Source organism: Notolepis coatsorum (genome assembly GCF_963971535.1).
Source record: "Notolepis coatsorum genome assembly, chromosome: 1".
Taxonomy (NCBI): domain Eukaryota; kingdom Metazoa; phylum Chordata; class Actinopteri; order Aulopiformes; family Paralepididae; genus Notolepis; species Notolepis coatsorum.
Window position 1 is genome coordinate 115,929,983 of NC_140165.1, and position 21,718 is coordinate 115,951,700.

The 21,718-nt window shown below is 39.2% G+C and overlaps 2 long non-coding RNA genes across 2 annotated transcripts; both read right to left on the reverse strand.

Annotated features, from left to right (window-relative positions):
- Nucleotides 1-14,904: 14,904 nt before the first annotated feature.
- LOC311223606 lies at nucleotides 14,905-15,609 on the reverse strand. Its single transcript, XR_014619411.1, has 3 exons — nucleotides 15,570-15,609; nucleotides 15,116-15,197; nucleotides 14,905-14,973 (listed from the first exon to the last, which is right to left on the reverse strand). It is a non-coding gene; the product is annotated as an uncharacterized lncRNA (long non-coding RNA).
- Nucleotides 15,610-15,618: 9 nt separating this feature from the next.
- Nucleotides 15,619-16,633, reverse strand: LOC311224246. Its single transcript, XR_014619426.1, has 4 exons — nucleotides 16,563-16,633; nucleotides 16,401-16,432; nucleotides 16,162-16,299; nucleotides 15,619-15,756 (listed from the first exon to the last, which is right to left on the reverse strand). It is a non-coding gene; the product is annotated as an uncharacterized lncRNA (long non-coding RNA).
- Nucleotides 16,634-21,718: the final 5,085 nt, after the last annotated feature.

Here is a 21,718-nt window from a genome sequence, read left to right on the forward strand (position 1 = left end):
TATGACTCTGACCAGAACGGGCTCATGACGAGCGCACATAATAGGCATTAGAGCGCAGAGTTGTCTGTGAACTTGGCAACTTCATTGGATTTATTTATTCTCTAAAAATATCTATAATCATACGATTAAATATTGTTTAAAATAAAACGCTAAATACTATTATTCTGTGTGTCATGTTTCCAAATAAGATTGTTCACAACGGGAAATGCTGTATACGTTCAATTTGTTGGCTGGACGTCACCTCTGTGATCAATCTCGCTCTCAGTGAAGTCTCTCAGAGTTTGCTCGGGTTAGTCCACTTTTCCACATTTCATGGGGGTGTTCCATTACCGTATATGGTTAATCGGGGCGGTTCTGGTATGCAAATACTTAAAACAGTGCACGAGCTCAAACGTAGGATCAAAGTCATATTTATCAAGACAGGTGTGCGTAGGACCTGTGTACGCACGTGTGATAAGTCCCGTTTTTTTTGTGCGTGCACACATTCTAAATGCTGTGCTTACGTATGAAAATAGAATACTTTCTGAGAAAAATTGATAAATGAGGGCCCTGGTCTACAAGATACACTACACCACTAAGATACCCATGTACATGTCAAAATACTTCCCAAAGGTCAGTGAAGTCCACGACCACAACACCAGAGGAAGCTCCACAAATCATGTGCAACCCAGATTCGGCTCAAACAAGGGACTAAACATACGTTTCGCAATTATGCCACAATAATGTGGAACGCCCTACCCACAGCCGTAAAGGAATGTGAATCCCTACCCTCCTTCAAAACCGCTCTCAAAGAGCACCTACGGGTGGCTGCAATTAGAAACTGGCCCCGGTAAATGTCAAACACGCTGAAATGAGGCATCAGGACGGCAGGTTTAAAGCATGATGGGTTGACTGGAACCAGTGTAATCGGACAGAGCATATTTACTGGATGACTTCTGCTGATTTTAATGTGGCAGAAAGCTCTGTGTCGAATGGGAAAAGCGGAAACAGAATTCACTTTTCTCCGCCTTAACATTTATTGGAGCCAAAATTAGATTAGATTAGATTCAAATGTATTGTCATTGCACAGCACAAGTACAGTACAACGGAAATAAATGTGCATCTAACCTGAGTGCTAATGTAACAGTAAAGTGCATTAGCAATATACAATTTACATGTTATTAAATGTGATATACTGTATATAACAAGCTACTGTTAATATATGCTTAACTGATGTATGTATGAGTATAATTATGCTATACAGTGATACAGGTTTGAATAGGTATAAAAGGTATAACAGGTGAAAGACCTATACATTTACTATGGTAGTAAGCCATACTGACTAGTAGTATAACAATGCGGACATGCATTGCTATTCCTTTCACTATTTGGGCAACTTTACACAATTCCTGTGAGTCTATGGAACACATCTGTAAAAAACTTTAAAAAAAAATCATTGTTTTATATTTTTAATCAAGTACTCTAAAGCAAAATTTTTCCACTTCAAGATTTCAAGCTGTTTTGGCCTGGCTCCGCCCATAAGCGCTTTGAGTGACAGTCACCCACAGTCTGCGACAGGCAGACAGAGGGAGAGATAGAAAGATTGAGGGGGATACTAATTAATTCTGCCGTGGGGGGGCATAATCCCACGGGACAATGCATTGGTAACTTGTTTCAAATGACAATATAATACCCCTGTGAATATTATTGCACGGATCGGAATATGGGCGTGCGCGTGGGAGCGTGCGCAACGATATTTTGACAGTGATATGCGAGTGCTCCCGACTGCGGGGGAGAAGCTCCATCCCCGTGCGCACACACATTAACACACACTCCCGCGCGGTCGGGAGGTTGTGTGTGTCCCTCTCTCTCTCTCTCTCTCTCTCCCTCTCTATCTCCCTCTCTCTCTCTCTCTCTCCCTCTCTATCTCTCTCTCTCCCTCTCTCTCGCTCGCTCGTTCTCTGCTGTCTGTCGGCACCCTCTGTTTGAGGAAGTAATTCCACTCGCTCTGTTGTTGAGCGAATTGTTGATTGTGGGCGGTGACTACAACCAGTGCCTTATTCACGTCAGCAAATCAGTCAAATCAGAATGGCTTAGTTGAGTGAGGGAAGATCTCGTGAACTCGAGACTAGACTGATGAGTCAAAATGATAATTAGAGACACAGACCACATTGATGAATGAATGAATGAATGAAAACTTTATTTAACAGATTGCAGAATGGGTACAATACAGTACGGCTCAATACACACAATTGCTAAGGGGATGCAGACCAGAGAAAGACGTTTGTCTTGTTTACATCAGGGTCCCCCATTTTCAATTCATATTCATACTCAACATACATGACATTTATGGCATAGGGACATACAGGTATTTAGTACTGATACATTTGTGACATACGGTATTCAAATATACAGTACTGTTACCCATAGATGATATAATCCCCCATTGCTAGGAAACAATGCTAAACACTGGAAAAGGCCATTTATAAGACACAGGACCTTTAACTCATTCAGCACCAGTCACAAGTAAAGTCGGGTTAACTCGCCTTTACATCAGAGACCAGGTAAGGACTCTATATATAAAATCTTGCGTTGATCTGATATTTCTTTCTACCGCGATTGAAGCTGTCTGTGTGTGGCTGTTTACCACTGAGTGCAGGAGGTGGCGGGGGGAGCGCCACGCTACGAGGGCCATTTCATGTATGCACGAGGAAGGATAATAATGTGTCACACTCCCAGGTCAGGTCAGACCTGGGAGAGAGAACGCCACAGCACTCCCAGGTCAGGTCAGACCTGGGAGAGAGAACAATACAGACATCCCAGATAGCAAAAAATGAGTGAATCAACGTTGAAATAGGGTTAGGCAGAAATATTGAATCTATGTTGAAGCCTGACATCGAAATTATACAAATCGTTGTCTATGACTTACATGTTGAATCAACGTTAGGTGTCAACCATAACTGATACTATATCAATGTTGATTCAACCATCATCTAAATGGTAATCTACATGCACATTTTAGTTGATTTTATATTGAATCAATGTTAGACATCAATGTTTATTCAACCATAATCTAAATGGTAATCTACATGCACATTTTAGTTGATTTTATATTGAATCAATGTTAGACATCAATGTTTATTCAACCATAATCTAAATGGTACTCTACTTGTACATTTGTAACTTGTACATCTACTTGTAACTTGTAAAGTTAAGGAATCAATACTGATTAATGTACATTTTACATTAAAATATTGCTGCTGATATGTATACATCATAACATTACATGTTTTTTTCCTGCTGTTAAACACACTATTGTTAAATAAATAATAATAAAATTCTTATATGACCATATTTCCAAAAATGTGTGAACAAAAATGACAACATGGCTTTAATATGAAAATAAATTTTTTTCTAGGGTCTCATCATACTTCCAGTGACCATACCTTTTACACAAAAAAAATAACAGACCTTATAACAGGCTTTCATTAACAATACTATATAGCCACTGCCAGAATAGTGACACACGTATTGTGTGTGGTGAGCACACGCATTCATGCACAACGAAGACAAGATTGCGTTGTCTCAATCATTTTAACTATAAATTTATGAGCTCAAAGTATGAGCTCACTGACTGAAATGTCCAACAAAAAGCATCAATTGTCAAATAATATTGATCACATTAACTAGACTAGATGTTTTTGAGGAAATTAGAAAGGGAACAACAACTTAACCCTTGTGTCTGATCAGATTCGTATTTGTTTGATAACTTTGCAGTGATTATGTTTGTAGCCAACATAATATGTGGCATAATCTTTTAATTATCTTGTATTTTTTATACATAAATAGTTTATTCCACTTCAGCCCGATCATAACCACCACATATTGTTTTTTTTGTCATATTTAACAACTCTTTTCAGAAAAGTGGGAGTATTTCATTACAAAAATAATATAAAAAATTGTTATGATCAGGGCTGAAGTTGAATAAAATATTTATGGAAAAGAAAGTGGGAAATTATTTCAACATAATCTTTTTATGGAGTTTTTCAATTTAGTCCCCTAATAAGAGTAATACTTTAGTTTTCAGACACAAGGGTTAAATAACAATGGCAGAGGATTTGAATTTAAACACAGTGGAGCTTAGATGATCTACAGTTGTCCACGACTTATCCTCCAAGGCATCTGCTATATAATAATCTTCAGATTTACTTAAGTGTTATTAGTAGGTTACAGCAGTAAGCATTAGTTTGCTCAGTCAATTATGGCCAATTCATTTTATATTGTTTAATACAGTTAAATAAATAGATAAATGAAAAGCAATTTTTTTTTGATCCCCCCCCCCCCCCCCCCCCCCCCCACTGTACCGAAAATAATACCGAACCGTGTCTTCAAAACCGAGGTACGTACCGAACCGTGGATTTTGTGTACCGTTACACCCCTAATGTTTCTATAACTCTCTCCCATATAACTCTCTCCCATACCCTTAACACCAACCGCTGAAGTGCCCTTGAGCAAGGCACTAAACCCCCAACTGCTCCAGTGGAGTTGCTCAGTGGCCAACAGTGTCAGACTGTGGTTGTACTGGGGCCTAACAAAATTAATAGTTGGTTTCAGGTTGGTTGTCAGTTTGGCCATGGGTAGGTAGGGAATTTATTTTATTTAATTTTTTTATTTTATTCTTTCCCACGGCGACTATGGATAGGGAATTTCTTTATTTAATTAAAATGTTCACAACAACATGGATGCATGTACTCTGCCAGCATGTTTAATATCCATAATACTAAATGTTTGACTAAGATTTCTATGAAACTTTAATTTTTTTTTTTTTCTTTTTTTTCTTTTTTCTTTTTTTTTTTTTCTAAAAACTCATAAAATATATTGGGTCGCACCTAAATCAGCAGGGTCGGTCGGCAACCTGAAACCAACTATTAATTTTGTTAGGCCTGGGCAGCTCCCAGGTGTGAATGGAACTCTGTGAATGTGAAGCAGGGCGTAGCTGAAAAAGAGCATCCGTGCTCAGCGAACCTACCCTGGGTAAATAAAGGTTAAAATAAAAAATAAAAAAAATAAACACTGCAAGAACAGGCTGAAGCAGCAAGTCATTCAAGTAGATGCCGTCCATGGAAGAACAGTGTCCATGAGGGTAATTCCTTGTACTGTATGAACCAGGGAAACAGTGTGCTGGGGTACCCTAAGTTTGACTCTGGTTCGCTTGACAATTAAGTTTGGGTCACTTCGGTTCCAAGAACAGGCTGAAGCAGCAAGTCATTCAAGTAGATGCCGTCCATGGAAGAACAGTGTCCATGAGGGTAATTCCTTGTACTGTATGAACCAGGGAAACAGTGTGTGCTGTGCTGGGGTACCCTAAGTTTGACTCTGGTTCGCTTGACTTAAGTTTGGGTCACTTCGGTTCCTTGAGATGCCTCCCTCCCGGTCTGGCGCATAACGAAGCCACTTCTTGACAGTTTCGCTGTAGTCCTGGTCGGTCAGCTTGGGGTCAAACTGTCGAGCAGCAGCTGATAGACACAAAAATAAAAAAGTGAGGAAGAGAGGTGAGATGATGTACGATGATAAGAGCACCCCTCACTTCACACGAGTGCGATTTTTTTTAATCACTCAATTACTCACTCTGTAGGTCTACAGTAACAAGCTACAGTCAGCATCCAGTTAGACTGGACAGGAAAGAGAATTAAGCAATCGCCTAGCCTGACACCATCTAGGCAATACAATGTGTATCCATGCACTTCTAGATCTATCACAGTGTTTAGAGGGTCTATCACACCCTCTAAACACTGCTAGACCTTCTAAACACTGTGACAGACCCTCTAAACACTGTGACAGACCCTCTAAACACTGTGACAGACCCGACAAACACTGTGACACCTCTAAACACTGATAGATCTATCAGCGTTTAGAGCAGGGGTGGGCAATTATTTTTCCCGGGGGGCCGAATGAGCAACTGAAAATATGTTGGGGGGCCGGGCCAAAATTCCAAACTCAATTATACATAATATACATTTTATTTCTATATAAAAAGCAGTAAATGGCATTATTTTGACCCCTGGTAAGAGTGTATGTTATTATTTGGCAATTAAAAGGTGAGGTTAGCTTTCAAAAATATCATTTATTCAAATAGAATTTATTTCCAAAATGATAAACAAAATGTGAAACATTAATAACAAAGGGCATTTGAGTTTCATATACTATTGAAACAAGGATTTTCTTAGCTTTCTAAAGACATCACATCATCTTATAGTAAAAATAAACAAGACATGTCACTGAACTGTGTAAAGAAAAGTGTCCCAGTTTTGTAGCCTTTTTTTACTTTACATGCCTATATTAAACATTTAATGTTTTCAGAACTGTGCAAAAAAAAAGAAAAAAAAATATCAAGTGTCCCATTTCACTTGTTATATTTCCACATTTTAGTGTTCTTCAGTTCTTTTTTTTTCATTCAGTGTGAGAAATCCAGTCTCTGTTGAGCTTTAACAAGTCCATCAAAGTCAGGTTGCATGTCTGAGGTGGAGATGCGAAGCACAGCTGCCAGATGTTCATCAGTGAGAGAGGATCTGTACCTGGACTTGGTAAATGTCATGACTGAGAATGTCTGTTCACATATGTAGGTGGATCCAAAGAGAACCAACATCTTCTGAGCATGTCTCCTAAGCGTATACTGTGCGTGTGAACGTTGACACGAAAAAAAAAGTAAAAAAAAAAAAAATATTAAAAAAAATATTTTTTTTTATTTATTTTTTTATTTTTTTTTATTATCATGTAATCTTTCGCGGGCCGGTCAGAATCATCCCGCGGGCCGGATCCGGCCCGCGGGCCGTACAATGCCCAGGTCTGGTTTAGACGGTCTGATACAGTGTTTAGAGGGTCTGTCACAGTGTTTAGAGGGTCTATCAGTGTTTAGAGGGTGTGATAGACCCTCTAAACACTGTGATAGACCCTCTAAACACTGATAGACCCTCTAAACACTGTGATAGACCCTCTAAACACTGTGACAGACCCTCTAAACACTGATAGACCCTCTAAAGACTGTGATAGACCCGACAAACACTGTGATAGACCCTCTAAACACTGTGATAGACCTTCTAAACACTGATAGACCCTCTAAAGACTGTAATAGACCCGACAAACACTGTGATAGATCTATCACAGTGTTTAGAGGGTCTATCACAGTGTTTGTCGGGTCTATCACAGTGTTTGTAGGGTCTATCACAGTGTTTAGAGGGTCTGTCACAGTGTTTAGAGGGTCTGTCACAGTGTTTAGAGGGTCTATCACAGTGTTTAGAGGGTCTGTCACAGTGTTTAGAGGGTCTATCAGTGTTTAGAGGGTCTGTCACAGTGTTTAGAGGGTCTATCAGTGTTTAGAGGGTCTATCACAGTGTTTAGAGGGTCTATCACAGTGTTTAGAGGGTCTATCAGTGTTTAGAGGGTGTGATAGACCCTCTAAACACTGTGATAGACCCTCTAAACACTGATAGACCCTCTAAATACTGTGATAGACCCGACAAACACTGTGATAGATCTATCACAGTGTTTAGAGGGTCTATCACAGTGTTTAGAGGGTCTTACACAGTGTTTAGAGAGTCTATCACAGTGTTTGTCGGGTCTATCACAGTGTTTGTAGGGTCTATCACAGTGTTTAGAGGGTCTGTCACAGTGTTTAGAGGGTCTGTCACAGTGTTTATAGGGTCTATCAGTGTTTAGAGCAGACCTGGGCATTGTACGGCCCGCGGGCCGGATCCGGCCCGCGGGATGATTCTGACCGGCCCACGAAAGATTACATGATAATAAAAAAAAATAAAAAAAAAATAAAAAAAAATATTTATTTTTAATTTTTTTTTTTTTTTACTTTTTTTTTCTTCATGTCAACGTTCACACGCACAGTATACGCTTAGGAGACATGCTCAGAAGATGTTGGTTCTCTTTGGATCCACCTACATATGTGAACAGACATTCTCAGTCATGATGTTTACCAAGTCCAGGTACAGATCCTCTCTCACTGATGAACATCTGGCAGCTGTGCTTCGCATCTCCACCTCAGACATGCAACCTGACTTTGATGGATTTGTTAAAGCTCAACAGAGACTGGATTTCTCACACTGAATGAAAAAAAAGAACTGAAGAACACTAAAATGTGGAAATATAACAAGTAAAATGGGACACTTGATTTTTTTTTTTTCTTTTTTTTTGCACAGTTCTGAAAACATTAAATGTTTAATATAGGCATGTAAAGTAAAAAAGGCTACAAAACTGGGACACTTTTCTTTACACAGTTCAGTGACATGTCTTGTTTATTTTTGCTATAAGATGATGTGATGTCTTTAGAAAGCTAAGAAAATCCTTGTTTCAATAGTATATGAAACTCAAAATGCCCTTTGTTATTAATGTTTCACATTTTGTTTATCATTTTGGAAATAAATTCTATTTGAATAAATGATATTTTTGAAAGCTAACCTCACCTTTTAATTGCCAAATAATAACATACACTCTTACCAGGGGTCAAAACAATGCCATTTACTGCTTTTTATATAGAAATAAAATGTATATTATGCATAATTGAGTTTGGAATTTTGGCCCGGCCCCCCAACATATTTTCAGTTGCTCATTCGGCCCCCCGGGAAAAATAATTGCCCACCCCTGGTTTAGAGGGTCTGTCCCAGTGTTTAGAGGGTCTATCAGTGTTTAGAGGGTGTGATAGACCCTCTAAACACTGTAATAGACCCTACAAACACTGTGATAGACCCTACAAACACTGTGATAGACCCTCTAAACACTGATAGACCCTCTAAACACTGTGATAGACCCTCTAAACACTGTGATAGATCTATCACAGTGTTTACAGTGTTTGTCGGGTCTATCACAGTGTTTAGAGGGTCTGTCACAGTGTTTAGAGGGTCTATCAGTGTTTAGAGGGTCTATCACAGTCTTTAGAGGGTCTGCACAGTGTTTAGACGGTCTGATAGTGTTTAGAGGGTCTGTCACAGTGTTTAGAGGGTCTATCAGTGTTTAGAGGGTGTGATAGACCCTCTAAACACTGTGATAGACCCTCTAAACACTGATAGACCCTCTAAACACTGTGATAGACCCTCTAAACACTGTGACAGACCCTCTAAACACTGATAGACCCTCTAAAGACTGTGATAGACCCGACAAACACTGTGATAGACCCTCTAAACACTGTGATAGACCCTCTAAACACTGATAGACCCTCTAAACACTGTGATAGACCCGACAAACACTGTGATAGATCTATCACAGTGTTTAGAGGGTCTATCACAGTGTTTAGAGGGTCTATCACAGTGTTTGTAGGGTCTATCACAGTGTTTAGAGGGTCTGTCACAGTGTTTAGAGGGTCTGTCACAGTGTTTATAGGGTCTATCAGTGTTTAGAGGGTCTGTCACAGTGTTTAGAGGGTCTATCAGTGTTTAGAGGGTCTGTCACAGTGTTTAGAGGGTCTATCAGTGTTTAGAGGGTCTGTCACAGTGTTTAGAGGGTCTATCAGTGTTTAGAGGGTGTGATAGACCCTCTAAACACTGTGATAGACCCTCTAAACACTGATAGACCCTCTAAACACTGTGATAGACCCTCTAAACACTGTGATAGACCCGACAAACACTGTGATAGACCCTCTAAACACTGTGATAGACCCTCTAAACACTGATAGACCCTCAAAACACTGTGATAGACCCGACAAACACTGTGATAGATCTATCACAGTGTTTAGAGGGTCTATCACAGTGTTTGTCGGGTCTATCACAGTGTTTAGAGGGTCTATCACAGTGTTTAGAGGGTCTGTCACAGTGTTTAGAGGGTCTGTCACAGTGTTTAGAGGGTCTGTTACAGTGTTTAGAGGGTCTGTCACAGTGTTTAGAGGGTCTATCACAGTGTTTAGAGGGTCTATCACAGTGTTTAGAGGGTCTATCATAGTGTTTAGAGGGTCTATCAGTGTTTAGAGGGTCTGTCACAGTGTTTAGAGGGTTTGTCACAGTGTTTAGAGGGTCTGTCCCAGTGTTTAGAAGGTCTATCAGTGTTTAGAGGGTGTGATAGACCCTCTAAACACTGTAATAGACCCTACAAACACTGTGATAGACCCTACAAACACTGTGATAGACCCTCTAAACACTGATAGACCCTCTAAACACTGTGATAGACCCTCTAAACACTGTGATAGATCTATCACAGTGTTTACAGTGTTTGTCGGGTCTATCACAGTGTTTAGAGGGTAGGGTTTGTAATCACTCGTTTAGCATTTCAAATATTTTAATATTTAAATAAATAAAACTTACATCAACTCCGAGCAGCAGTTTCTCCGTAGGCTCCTTGAAGTACACCATAAGGAGTGTTCTTCGAAGCCTCTGGATCATATCTGGCCAGAACTTCCCTGATCTCCGGGTTGTCCAGTTTCTGGCAGAACTGCAGGATGGTCCGTCCTCTCTGACCCAGGGCATCTTGGATCTTTTGAAGGGCATCGGTGTCTGTGAGGAGGCCAAAGTGGGAGAAACAATTAGATCTGAAATTAGTTTCAAAACGGTTGCACTGTGGGGAAAATTTTAAAGTACAGTAGATTACAGTAGATTATTAGTGTGGGTGACCTGGCGAAGCCAGGTTGCCACCCACACTGTTGTTCTTGTTACTCTTTTTATTTATTCTTTCTTTATTCCACCGATTTTTCCAACACCACTCGTGCCAGAGCGTTCGCGCCCCATACACGTGAAAGGTATCAAAACGAGCGGCTTGCCTATGGCAACTGCGGTATTCGAACTCGTAAAGTTTCACCGCACCGTCTGGCTACGAATCGACTTTAAACGGTAAAATTTCGGTCCCATTGGAAATGCATTGCAATTTAGAGTGCGAGATCTTTATTCCACCGATTTTGCAAATACCGCTCGTGCCAGAGCGTTCGCGCCCCATACACGTGAAAGGTACCGCACCGTCTGGCTACGAATCGACTTTAAACGGTAAAATTTCGGTCCCATTGGAAATGCATTGCAATTTAGAGTGTAGCAGCTGAAATAATCTTTTTTCCCCTACCTTGGGTGAATTGCGAGTGTGATCTCAATTTTGGACGTAGAAATAAAACAAACACATCAAAACGATGACACGGCTGTCAGCCCGCTCACAAAAGAAAAATAAATGGAATTGGACATTTCTATCTCAACTGACGACCATTTGTTTGAAGGTTCTCCTCTCCATTGACCGCCATGCAATCGCACTCTAGGAATCGCCTTTTTCTCACTCTTTTTTAGCCTTCTGTTCCGATCGCCGAAGGAGTGCCACAATATCGCACGAATGCCACAATATCGCACACAACCCTTCGCCTACTCATTGTAGTGCTTCTGTGCGCGTCACAACGCTTCATCTCTTATAGTTTTCTTTTAATCAACGTGACAATGCAGTCATGCATCTGCCTCCATAGAAATGCATTGGATAGAAAATGCAAGTCATAGTGATTGCTTCACCTGTGTGGCTCGTGGCTCACTCATGATTGGTTCAGCTGTGTGGCTCGTGGCTGAGCTGCCAATGACCTCATCCACTTTAACCCATCATTGCCCATCACTGTGTTGCAGTACTGAATTGCTGGACAGCGCCCTCTGTCTTGCGGGTGTCATTGTACTCGGTAGGGATATCCTCTTTCATTTTTCATTGGTCCATGTTGACCACCTTTCATTGGTCGATGTTGACCACTCCCCGGATCCTTAGACCACGCCCCCTTATGCCACACCCCCTCAGTGTATCTCTTGAACCGTTTGTCGTAGAGACTTGCGGATTGTGCCATTGTACTCAGTAGGGATATCCTCTTTCATTTTTCATTGGTCCATGTTGACCACCTTTCATTGGTCGATGTTGACCACTCCCCCGATCCTTAGACCACGCCCCCTTAGGCCACACCCCCTCAGTGTATCTCTTGAACCGTTTGTCGTACAGACTTGCGGATTGTGCCATTGGTCGATGTTGACCACCTTTCATTGGTCGATGTTGACCACTCCACTGATCCTTAGACCACGCCCCCTTAGGCCACACCCCCTCAGTGTATCTCTTGAACCGTTTGTCGTAGGGACTTGCGGATTGTGCCATTGTACTCTGTGTAATAGTGTAATAGTGTAATAGTGTGTAATAGTGTAATAGTGTGTAATAGTGTAATAGTGTGTAATAGTGTAATAGTGTAATAGTGTGTTATAGTGTAATAGTGTGTAATAGTGTATAATAGTGTAATAGTGTAATAGTGTGTAATAGTGTAATAGTGTGTAATAGTGTAATAGTGTGTAATAGTGTAATAGTGTAATAGTGTATTAGTGTGTAATAGTGTAATAGTGTGTAATAGTGTAATAGTGTAATAGTGTGTAATAGTGTATAATAGTGTAATAGTGTAATAGTGTGTAATAGTGTAATAGTGTGTAATAGTGTAATAGTGTGTAATAGTGTAATAGTGTAATAGTGTATTAGTGTGTAATAGTGTAATAGTGTGTAATAGTGTAATAGTGTGTAATAGTGTAATAGTGTAATAGTGTGTAATAGTGTAATAGTGCAATAGGGTAAGTGTGTAATAGTGTAATAGTGTATTAGTGTGTATTAGTGTGTATTAGTGTAATAGTGTAATAGTGTGTAATAGTGTGTAATAGTGTAATAGTGTGTAATAGTGTAATAGTGTAATAGTGTGTAATAGTGTAATAGTGTGTAATAGTGTAATAGTGTGTAATAGTGTAATAGTGTAATAGTGTGTAATAGTGTAATAGTGTGTAATAGTGTAATAGTGTAATAGTGTGTAATAGTGTGTAATAGTGTAATAGTGTGTAATAGTGTAATAGTGTGTAATAGTGTAATAGTGCTATGTGACTTGCGGGTTGTGTCGTTGCACTCAGTAGGGATATCCTCTTTCATTGGTCTATGTTGACCACTCCCCCGATCCTTAGGCCGCGCCCCCTTTTTGTATCCTTTGAACAGTTTGTCATAGAGACTCGCGAGAGACCCTCTCCCCCGTTGGCCGGCGGTGCACAGGCGTCACCCAAACGTTCACAATTTCCCCCGCGCGGAATTGTCTAGTTATTATTATTATTATTATTATTATTATTATTATATTATGGAGGCACACACATCCAAAACCAAAGAACTGAATGTGAACAAATCATAAAAATTTTTTTACCTTTATTTAACCAGGCAAATCAATTAAGAACAAATTCTTATTTACAACGATGGCAAGAGACGACGCCTCTTGAAGGGAGGAAGGGGGGCTGGAAAGGAATTCAGGATTAAACATTTCCGACATACAATATATGTTATTACAATATAAATATACATACAACAAGCAATATAGCAAAGAAATAAACAAAGAAATAGATTGCACACTGGACAGATAGAGAAAATAGGAATTGGTTAGTGTGGTATGGGGGGAGGGGTTTCATTGATACCTTTTGAATGAAAATACATTTTATTTGGAAAATAAGATAAAATGCTGCTTCTTTGTTTGCACTACTTGTTTTTTGTATTAAGTTCAGTCGCACTTTTTTTAACAGACCTTTGACTAAATTATTGTAATTAGCCTATATGACAGCAGTTTTGTTTTCGTTGTCATATTGATGTGCCTTTCTTATGGCTACCCATGTATTTCCATGGAATTATTGGAAGTTTATTTGGAAAGTAATACACATTTTAAAAACCATTCATGCATTACATTGTGTAAGTGTAATATATTATTACTCTGTTAAACTACATTTGGTGAAGCGCGCATTATGACTTGTTTAGGACTCGAAACTTAAGGTTAGGACTCGTCAGTCTTGACTTGTGACTTGACTCGGGACATGCCTGTCTTGACTGATCGCTCCATCTACCATAAAAATAGGCTATTTGTCTGACTGGTCAGCTTAGCGATATCAATAACAAACTCCGCCATTTTCAGACTTAACTTACCTCGTTTTATATAAAACAACATTAACTACCAAGCGTATATATATTTATAAAAAAGTAGTCAAGATTCAAGGTTTTAGTCACATACACAAGACAGTGTATGTCACATTGCACAAGAAAAAAACACTTTACTCCTTACATTTAAATGCAGACCTACAAAGTACAAATCTCGCAGGTCCAACAATTTTAATTATTATATTTCACTGGCGAACTAACGTTAACGTTATTTTACTTTAGTACATTTAAAAGTAGAAACTTGACTTTTTTTTAGCCACATACTCTTGACTTTTACTTGAGTGAGATTTTCTCACTTAAGTATAATTTGTGGGTACTTTTTACACCCCTGTATATACGCTATAATCTGCTTGGGTGGTTTTATTGGTAGTTTTTTTTCCTCACTGGTGAATACAAATGACAAAACATCTTCATCAACTATAAAATTAGGCTGAGATCCGCTAAAACAAGTGTAAACACAAAACTAGTTAAAGACAGACAGTAAAAATGTGGCTGAGTCTTTGAAGATAGTGACTTTAGGGAATAAGCACATTGTGTATACCGTTTACCCTTTATTTTAACATATTATAACTGATAAGGTCTTTCTTCTATCCCATACCTGTATCCCCCTCCTCCAGGCTGCAATGACTCAGAATTTCCCCAAGGGGATCAATAAAGGAATATCTCGTCTTAATTTCAAAGAAAATACAAAAAACAGGAAGACTTCTTTGTTGATTGACGAGTAACAAAAGAAACTCATTCGATTAATAATTTACAGGTTTTGAAGCAGTGCCAATTTATTCATTCACATTCCATCTCTTCACAGGGTAGTGCATGTATATGATGCTCCGAAGGTATTATGCAAAACACTCAAGATTTAAGAAGGAGGGACATGTCTATAAATGGGGTTTGGTCGACCGCTCCCATAAGGTTTGGCTCTTCTGCTGGCGAGGTTCCCTCTAGGTGAAGAGGTTGTAGAAACTGTTCACAGTCCCTTCAGGCGTCTCATCCAAAGCTACGCCCTCGCAGAAAGGTGGCAGGGTGAGGAGACCGGGGTCCTTAATACCAGTCTCTGTGTTCAAGTTGCTGTGTGAGAGACGCATGATATCGTTACCATTGGGGCAGACGATACAACCCGTTTCTCCTGGAATGAATGTATTACAGCAGCACAGCAGATCCTGGAACCAAGTTCCAATAATATTCCTGGTGATAATAATAAAAAACTAACCTGATAGAGAGTGCATTTCCTTCATAGATGTAGAGTGTGCTGAGAGGCAAGCATCCCACGCTTACAGACATGGAATAAGTAGCTGAAACACCACAAAGAAACAAAAACACACATTATTTATCATCACTGATCCGTTTCACTGATTTATTGTCAAGTCTCCCATCACTTGTCTGAGAAGCTCAGAAATCCATCAATTTGTCTGTTGGCATCTGAAACCTCCAGACAAAGAATCATAGTCGATTAATTGTATTGCTTAATTTGTTTTTAAAAAGCAGTTAACATACCGACACAGTATATTAAAAACTCAAAACAATTTAGAGGATCAACGTTATACATCACTTTAACTATGAATAAAACACAATATTCAAACGTAGTGCCCTTTGATGAATGTTACTCACTTAAAACGTGACTCCTGTGGCGTTTCACCTGAATGAAACTATGTGCCTCGTCTTACCGTTTGCCTCTGGAACGGCCCCCGTCCATATGGAGAGTTTAAGCCCATCCTCTGCAATGGTTGGACTCCCTAAATTAATTTCGACAGACATATTGGCGTCGGAGGGAATCTCCAGAGGATGCAGGTCTGACTGCAGAGATTTCTTCGCACAGGTCTGGTTACTGCCGTCGATCACATAGAAAACCCCCTGCCGGGGATAAGAGGACAGAATCTCTGAGCAACACAAATATAATAATTCGATCATACAGCACAAGTACAGTACAACAAAAAGAGTCCAACTAGAGTGCGAATGTAAAAGTAAAGCGCAGAGTAATATACAGGTGATTAAACTGGGTATAATATTTATAAATTCGTACTACTGATTAATAGTGCTAATCAGATGTACAGAGTTGTAGCATTAATATGTACAGTGATACAGGTACTGTATAAAGACACTACGGCAGTAAGTCATAGGCTACTGGCCAGCAGCGTAACTAGTAAGAGTAGGTAAGTTGTACAGATATGTAAAAATGATTATATACAGGTTTGTACAGAGATATGTGGATATACACAGTTTTATACATAAGCGTATTTATATATATTTAAGTGTTACCTCTTTGAAAAACATCAGCACATCCAAACTCAGTGTAAAGTTGACGTTGTAGGGCTCAGTATATTTGAGCCGGAGCTTCTTGGCCACATTATCGTACGTATAATTACCACCTGCATGTTTCCCAGTCCTCAAGTTGAACTGATTCATTGAAACAAAGAGGGAATTTGATAAAAGAATTAAACAAAAAGTTTAAGATCAAGACTGATATCTGGTTTGAAATTCCAAATAGGGAAACTCACCACACACAACATTCCGGTCATACTGGGTGAATCTAAAAGAAAAGATATACATTACTGTTACTGAAATAGCTGTAAGTAGCTAAGGTTAAATAAACATTGGTATACATACAAGATATAGCAAACTAAGCATTACAAATTACAGTTGAAACCAAACATCCTTACGGCAAGGCTGGTCGTGGTCTGCAAGGGTGGTGGCACCCATACACAAGAAGATGAAGGTGGTGACAGCTGCGTACTGCGTACATCTTTCTTGAGTGGAGATGATCACTATTCAGAGAACACAATTAAGAGTTGACAAACTCAAAAGCAAAAAGAACGAGCCGCCATTTTATGTTACAACCCCATATGTCAAGGGGAAGGGGTGAATAATAAAAGGATGATTTTACAGGAAAAATAAAATGCCCACAAGTTTAAGTGAAGGAAAATAATAGTGCCTTTATATATACAAACAAAAACACAGACTAATATACAATGACAATGGTGGATTTGAGACACAACCCAAGGGGAAAGGGGATGGGGGGGGGGTATGAAAAAGGAGCTTGAATGATGCCAAAAGGAATGAACCGAGGCAAACGAAACAAAACTAACTCTACACAAACACAAAAGGTCAAATAAAAACTACTTGAGTCCTCACTACCTAACCAAACATATGTCCAAAACATACAATGAGTGGCATCAGTTCTGACCTAGACAATACTATCCCTACGTGTAGCACCAAATGTATTGGGCCCCTTACCTGCTCCAATTCCCAACACAGAACACACACAGACACTTTTACCAAGTTGGCTAACTAAGTCACATACCTACATTTAGCCAACAGCAACGGAGACAAAAAGAAGAGGAGAAACAGGAAGTGCCACATGGGTTTTAAAACAAGGGGAGGGCTTCCGATTGGTCAACTGGTGATATGATTGATGGCTGGGATGACTGGCTGGTTTCCAATTGGTCTCTTGATTGATGACAGGCCCCTGGATCAGATTAGCAGGTGGAGTGTGTGAGAGAGAGAGAGAGAGAGAGAGAGAGAGAGATTTGATTTTAGAAAAACATTTATTTACATAATTCTCATTACAATGCGTGTGTCAATACAATTAAATAACTAACTACACATTATATCGGGCAACATGTGTCCGCAACATTTTTAAATACACCTGTCCTTCTGCAACACAACAAAAAAAACATTGAAGCTCCACCCAAACAAAAAAAGTATCCATGCGTCCATTCAACACATAATATTTCATCAAGAACAACATATGAGCAACCCAAGAAGGGTCCCGTCAGTCCATTTGTGTCCGTTTTTATATTCAGCGCATGAAATAGATCCCCTTCATCAGGACCTTCCGTTCCACAGAAATAATCCTGCAACAGGTATTGTTCCCCGATGCTCCGCGCTTCAGTCCAATCGTCCAGACAGACCCTGTTGTGACAGGCTGTCCTCAGCCCCAATAAAGAAGCCACTTCCTCTGACCCGGCTACATCCACAACATCTTTCAGTGTCATTGTCCCGTCACTGTCCAAGCCCAGGTCTACTCCCTTCCTGAATGTCCAGCCAGGCTCCACACATCAGAGGCTCCATTATCATGGTAATATTACATTATTCAATTGTCTGAGCTTCTGCACAATTTTTCTCAGTCAAAAAACTTCCTGGGAAGTGTACCCCCCCATTGTTCTTCAACCTCATTTGGGTCCTTGCTGAAAAACTAAACATCTCTAAATCTTCAAAAAAATCTTCCACTTTTACCTTACCTTGCTACCTCTCTATCTTTTTTATGCTCGCTTATGCCTGTATTTTTTACTGCTGTGAAGCACTTTGAACTGCAACTTCTGTATGAAAAGTGCTATACAAATACAGTTATTATTATTATTATTATTATTATTATTATTATTATTATTATTATTATTATTATTATTATTATTATTATTATTATTATTATTATTATTATTATTATTATTATTAGTGTGGGTGACCTGGCGAAGCCAGGTTGCCACCCACACTGTTGTTCTTGTTACTCTTTTTATTTATTCTTTCTTTATTCCACCGATTTTGCCAACACCACTCGTGCCAGAGCGTTCGCGCCCCATACACGTGAAAGGTATCAAAACGAGCGGCTTGCCTATGGCAACTGCGGTATTCGAACTCGTAAAGTTTCACCGCACCGTCTGGCTACGAATCGACTTTAAACGGTAAAATTTCGGTCCCATTGGAAATGCATTGCAATTTAGTGTGCGAGATCTTTCTTTATTCCACCGATTTTGCAAACACCGCTCGTGCCAGAGCGTTCGCGCCCCATACACGTGAAAGGTATCAAAACGACCGGCCTGCCTATGGCAACAGCGGTCTTCGAACTCGTAAAGTTTCACCGCACCGTCTGGCTACGAATCGACTTTAAACGGTAAAATTTCGGTCCCATTGGAAATGCATTGCAATTTAGAGTGTAGCAGCTGAAATAATCTTTTTTCCCCTACCTTGGGTGAATTGCGAGTGTGATCTCAATTTTGGACGTAGAAATAAAACAAACACATCAAAACGATGACACGACTGTCAGCCCGCTCACAAAAGAAAAATAAATGGAATTGGACATTTCTATCTCAACTGACGACCATTTGTTTGAAGGTTCTCCTCTCCATTGACCGCCATGCGGATATTGTGGCACTCTAGGAATTTCTTTTTTCACACTCTTTTTTAGCCTTCTGTTCCGATCGCCGAAAGAGTGCCACAATATCGCACGAATGCCACAATATCGCACACAACCCTTCGCCTACTCATTGTAGTGCTTCTGTGCGCGTCACAACGCTTCCTCTCTTATAGTTTTCTTTTAATCAACGTGACAATGCAGTCATGCATCTGCCTCCATAGAAATGCATTGGATAGAAAATGCAAGTCATAGTGATTGCTTCACCTGTGTGGCTCGTGGCTCACTCATGATTGGTTCAGCTGTGTGGCTTGTGGCTGAGCTGCCAATGACCTCATCCACTTTAACCCATCATTGCCCATCACTGTGTTGCAGTACTGAATTGCTGGACAGCGCCCTCTGTCTTGCGGGTGTCATTGTACTCAGTAGGGATATCCTCTTTCATTTTTCATTGGTCCATGTTGACCACCTTTCATTGGTCGATGTTGACCACTCCCCGGATCCTTAGACCACGCCTCCTTAGGCCACACCCCCTCAGTGTATCTCTTGAACCGTTTGTCGTAGAGACTTGCGGATTGTGCCATTGTACTCAGTAGGGATATCCTCTTTCATTTTTCATTGGTCCATGTTGACCACCTTTCATTGGTCGATGTTGACCACTCCCCCGATCCTTAGACCACGCCCCCTTAGGCCACACCCCCTCAGTGTATCTCTTGAACCGTTTGTCGTAGAGACTTGCGGATTGTGCCATTGGTCGATGTTGACCACCTTTCATTGGTCGATGTTGACCACTCCACTGATCCTTAGACCACGCCCCCTTAGGCCACACCCCCTCAGTGTATCTCTTGAACCGTTTGTCGTAGGGACTTGCGGATTGTGCCATTGTACTCTGTGTAATAGTGTAATAGTGTAATAGTGTGTAATAGTGTAATAGTGTGTAATAGTGTAATAGTGTAATAGTGTGTAATAGTGTAATAGTGTAATAGTGTAATATTGTGTAATAGTGTAATAGTGTGTAATAGTGTAATAGTGTGTAATAGTGTAATAGTGTGTAATAGTGTAATAGTGTAATAGTGTGTAATAGTGTAATAGTGTAATATTGTGTAATAGTGTAATAGTGTGTAATAGTGTAATAGTGTGTAATAGTGTAATAGTGTGTAATAGTGTAATAGTGTAATAGTGTGTAATAGTGTAATAGTGTAATAGTGTAATAGTGTAATAGTGTATTAGTGTGTAATAGTGTAATAGTGTGTAATAGTGTAATAGTGTAATAGTGTGTAATAGTGTAATAGTGTAATAGTGTGTAATAGTGTAATAGTGTAATAGGGTAAGTGTGTAATAGTGTAATAGTGTATTAGTGTGTATTAGTGTGTATTAGTGTAATAGTGTAATAGTGTGTAATAGTGTGTAATAGTGTAATAGTGTGTAATAGTGTAATAGTGTGTAATAGTGTGTAATAGTGTGTAATAGTGTAATAGTGTGTAATAGTGTAATAGTGTGTAATAGTGTAATAGTGTGTAATAGTGTGTAATAGTGTGTAATAGTGTGTAATAGTGTAATAGTGTAATAGTGTGTAATAGTGTAATAGTGTAATAGTGTGTAATAGTGTAATAGTGTAATAGTGTGTAATAGTGTAATAGTGTGTAATAGTGTAATAGTGTAATAGTGTGTAATAGTGTAATAGTGTGTAATAGTGTAATAGTGTAATAGTGTGTAATAGTGTAATAGTGTGTAATAGTGTAATAGTGTAATAGTGTAATAGTGTGTAATAGTGTAAGTGTGTAATAGTGTAATAGTGTAATAGTGTAATAGTGTGTAAATGTGTAATAGTGTGTAATAGTGTGTAATAGTGTAATAGTGTGTAATAGTGTAATAGTGTGTAATAGTGTAATAGTGTGTAATAGTGTAATAGTGTGTAATAGTGTGTAATAGTGTAATAGTGTGTAATAGTGTAATAGTGTGTAATAGTGTAATAGTGTGTAATAGTGTAATAGTGTGTAATAGTGTAATAGTGTGTAATAGTGTAATAGTGTAATAGTGTGTTTAAGTTTAAGTTTAAGTTTATTTGGATCCCCATTAGCCACAGCAGTGCTGCTGGGGCTATTCTTCCTGGGGTCCATAACACATAAAATACAGTTACAGACGTATACACTCACAACATTTACATGACATACAGACCATTAAAACAACAATAAAAACCCTTATACACTCACAACATTTACATGTCATACAGACAATTAAAACAACAATAAAAACCCTAATCAAATTCATAATACAATATAAAAATACAAAATTATACAATATTTTAATAATATATCCCTATCAGACACATGCCTTTTCATCCATATATACCTATCTCTTTATCAGACACATACATTTTAATTTACGTACACACTATCTATTAGGGAATGTCAATTTCTTTGGTTGAAAATGTTGTTTTACCACGATTTTGAAACGGCATTTACTATTCTCCTGCTTAACATGTCTGGGAAGAGAGTTCCATTCCTGCATACCACGGAACATGACAGTTCGCTTCATTGCATTCGACCTCACTTTTGGAAGTGTAAAACCTCGTGCAGAAGCATGTCTGGTGGAATGGTTGTGTCTGTCAAGACTTATTGATAAATTGTTATATAAAATTGAGGGGATCTTTGTAACAAAAATATTCCTAGTGAATACAAGGAGTGA